Source organism: Tiliqua scincoides, chromosome 13, assembly GCF_035046505.1.
Source record: "Tiliqua scincoides isolate rTilSci1 chromosome 13, rTilSci1.hap2, whole genome shotgun sequence".
Lineage (NCBI taxonomy): Eukaryota > Metazoa > Chordata > Lepidosauria > Squamata > Scincidae > Tiliqua > Tiliqua scincoides.
In genome coordinates this window covers 16,846,314-16,850,642 of record NC_089833.1, presented here as the reverse complement: position 1 = coordinate 16,850,642, position 4,329 = coordinate 16,846,314, and positions in this window count along the sequence as shown.

Sequence of the window (4,329 nt, the reverse complement as noted above, 5' to 3'; positions counted from 1 at the left end):
ATTCATCCTGTGCTGTAATCCTATCTTACTCACCAGAAACAAACCCCTCTATTACCCAGCAGGGCAGCAGTCAGGATGAATGCATTGTACTTGCTGAGACAACAGGCAAATGCTTTCATTTAGCTACTAAAGGGGGGGTACAAGTGACTTATACAACAAGAGCAAAACACTTGTGATCCCCTTGACATCCTGGTTGATGCATGATTTGCCACCACAAAGAACTGACCCCTGCCTCCCCCAAAAGCCAGAGTTTCTCTTTAGTCTTTGTTCCCCCACCCCCACACCAAACACATATCTTAATTTAATTTGTCATCAAAGTGAGGAACTTTGGAAGCAGAATATGAAACCCCAACGATTTAGTAAGCTCTCTTGGGCAAACTTGCAAGGGCAAATAAAAAACGGGGGGGGGGGGAATATTTCCACTTAGCCTCTATAATTACACATCAGCATGTTTTTCAAAGGCTCTCTTTAAAAAAGAGTCTTAAAGGAGATAAATTGAGCCTTAAATAGGAATACCCTGCAATGACTCGAGGAATACGTCAGGGTGATTTAAAGGACTTTTTTTCATGTGGGCTGCCGAACCTTCAAGGAGGCTGATCTCTTGCCATTTGCACTGATCTGCAAAAGTGGGGACTCTCCGTGCCAATCCTTTCTTCCTCATCCTAAGGGCATAATATGCCTTTCATGTGGCTATTGGCCGAGCGTGACATCGATCTGTTCATGCAAAACCACGGACATGGATCAAGCTCCTCTGGGCTGGCAGCTCCTTAAAAACCCTGAATAAATAGCATGTCTCATGTTTTCACCGGTCAGGGCCAAGTGTAACATCTGGAAGACTTGGCCCACGGGGACGGGTCAGAGAGGGTGAGGTCGGGGTGTCGTGGTTCATGCTCAAGGGCAGGAGCTTAGGAACAGAAGAACCCTGCTGGATCAGGCCAAAGGCCCATCTAGCCTAGCTTCCAGTCAGGGTCCATGACAAGGGGTACAGGGGTTATATCATACCTGGGCCTGGGGTAAGAAGGGGAGCCCAAGAGCCAAAGGGAGCCAAAAAAAGGGGACCTGGGAGCCAAATTCATATTTGAAAGGAGAAGGAAAGGGGCCCAAATGATAAATTTGTTCTCCCTGATAAAATACCTCTCAGCGGTTCTGCTGCCTGGATCTCACAGTGGCCCACTAGAAGCCTCGAGAGCACCCAAGATTCTTCATCCTGTTGCCACTCGCTTGCACCTGGCATTCTGAGGTAGCCTGTTTCTACAACCAGGAGGTTGCAAAAACACATCACAGCTTGTAACTTTTTAAGGGCACCCCCTTGAAGGGCATCTAGGCCAGGTGCTATCACCACATCTTGTAGCAAGGAGTTCCACAGATTAATTACACACTGGGTAAAGGCATTATCTTCTTGCCATGAGCCACATCCCATAGCCATTGTCCACAAAGGCTCTATATTGAAGGGCACAATCCTAACGTGCTGGAAGCAGGCAGGCGGGCCACATTTGGGGCCAAAAGCAGTGCAGCCCGAGGCAAGGGGAAGCCTTTCCCCTTACCCCATGTCCCACTACAGCAGCCCCAATGGGTCTACGCAGATCTGCAGCACCTGAGGAGGTGGCGCAAATCCAAGCAGCCCAGCACCGTGCCGTGCTGCCTGGGAACAGGGTCAGGATCCGGTATAACCGCTGGATCCTGGCACCACCTCCCGCTGCCCGCCCCCCGCCCCCGGGAACCAGGGGGCTGAACCAGGCAAGGCAGAGCAGGGTGTGGAAGAGGGTGGCCAGAAGGGCAGGAATGGTGTTTTGGGGCAGGTGAGGGCAGACCAGGAGGTGGATTGGACCCAGGAGGGGGTGAGACCAGCTACGGCAGCCACATCCTGACCCCTGCCCAAGCAGCCTTACATGATTTGCTTGGATTTGTGCCAGGGAAATTGCTGGCGCAGATCCAAGTAGCTGCATCAAGGTGGCTGCGGCTTTACTCAGAGTAAGGGGGGAAATATCCCTTTAGCCTCAGGTGACCTCCAGCCACCTCCTAACCGGTAGATGAATTAATACAAAATAATTCAAATACTGGCACAGCTCTCTCTCTCTCTCTCTCTCTCTCTCTCTCTCTCTCTCTCTGTGTGTGTGTGTGTGTGAGTGATGAAATGAAGTGGCAAGTGTACCCTATTTATACCAAGGAGCATCTCCATCTCAAAATAGAAAGCTGGAGCACTCCATTTACATTTAGAATAAATATTTCTTTAACTAGCACTAGGGTGAGCTGCTATAAACATGTCGGGGGGGGGGGTCCCAAGGTTTTCCCCACCCACACCTCTTGGGGGAAAAAAAATAATGAGAGATTCATCAGGCTGTGAGCCCACAGAAGGCCTCTGAGCCTATCCCTTGCCCCCAACCCCCAAGGCAAAGGGGGGGGCCGCTCCTCCATGCCTTCACCGTAACAGACTTTTGGGGCAAGCAGTTACAGAGAGTAGAGACCCGAAGCAAGGGAAGGGCAAAGGAGTGTGAGCAACGTGAGCCTCCTGTTTCCATGTCTTTCGAACTGCCTAAAGCCGAGCCTGCACTCTGGAAGATCCAAAGGCAACTCTGTTCATATTACTAAGACAATCCTCAGCATCCACGCACTTCATTTCCACGAACTTGCTCATCCTTTGCGACTCACCTCGTGCCATTTTGGTGGCATCCCCGATGGCCACTGTGAAGCTATCCATGGGGCCATTCCGAATCCCCGATGGCCATTGTGAAGCTATCAGTAGCCAAGGTGATTCCCCCCCCCAACCCCACTGATCCCGTCAGATCAATGATCCGGTATCCGCTAATGTGGTATCTGCTAGTTTGTTTTTCCAGGAACCGAACCCCAGTGGATTATGAGATGGTGCAAAATTGCATACAGAAATATGGTCAATCACCACAAATTATGCCTGAAATATCTTTCAAGCAGTTATACAGCGGGCCCTCAGTGTCTGCAGGGCTGTGGCATAGCTAGAGGGAGAGCAAAGCACTAAGTTTTGCAGGGAGCCTCACCACAGCATGCAAGCAGCCCCTCCCCTTCAGAGCCATTCCGGGTGGTGGGAGCAAAATGGAGGTGTGTGCCTTCTGGGAGCATTCTGGGCGTACGCCTCTGTTTTGCACCCACCGTGGCTTTGCACCCCTTCTAGCTATGCCACTGCCGCAGTGGAAAAGAGAGCGACTAAGATGATTACTGGGCTGGGGCACCTTCCTTACGAGGAAAGGCTACGGCGTTTGGGCCTCTTCAGCCTAGAAAAGAGGCGCCTGAGGGGGGACGTGATTGAGACATACAAAATTATGCAGGGGAGGGATAGAGAGATGCTCTTTTCCCTCTCACATAACACCAGAACCAGGGGACATCCATTAAAATTGAGTGTTGGGAGAGTTAGGACAGACAAAAGAAAATATTTCTTTACTCAGTGTGTGGTTGGTCTGTGGAACTCCTTTCCACAGGGTGTGGTGATGGCATCTGGCCTGGACGACTTTAAAAGGGGCTTGGACAAGTTTCTGGAGGAAAAATCCATTACGGGTTACAAGCCATGATGTGTATGCGCAACCTCCTGATTTTAGAAATGGGCTATGACAGATGAAAGGGAGGGCACCAGGATGCAGGTCTCTTGTTATCCGGTGTGCTCCCTGGGGCATTTGGTGGGCCGCTGTGAGATACGGGAAGCTGGACTAGATGGGCCTATGGCCTGATCCCGTGGGGCTGTTCTTATGTTCTTATGGACCTGCTGCAGGACTCCCCACAGATACCCATTTCTGCAGGCAATCAAATCCAAGGAAGGGCCTCACAGGACCTCCTGGATGTGACCAAAAGTATCTTCTGGTTGTGTCCGGAAGGCACCCAGTTTTTGATGAAGGTGAAGTGCCTTCTGGAGGTCCACACATGCCACCGTCAAGAGACTGAACTAGACTGAGGTCCCTTCCCACTCTGTGATGCTGTGTTTCTTCCTCTTTTTGAAATTCAGCACAGAAGAAGGCCTGACTAGGTATTTACCTCCTGTTGTCTGGGGATCCTTCCAACTGCTGCGGCTGTGCCAGGGAGGGGAGGTCAAGAAGACAACATGTAACCCAATCTCGTTTCCCCAGTCCTAGTTAGACCTCTTTCCACTGCACCACTCTCCTTCCAGCTTTCATTTTTCCGACCCTCTCCCCTGGACCCCTGACACCCCAATCCCTGCTTGCCCCTCGCCATTGCCCACAGTGGCTTCCTTCTACATCTAGTCATGTGGGGCTGGCTTGTAGCTGTGGTGAAGAATTCATGCTCCAAGAATTCTCTTTTCCTCTGATGTTTACCAGAGCTTGGGAAGCGATTGGCTCAAGCAAGTTC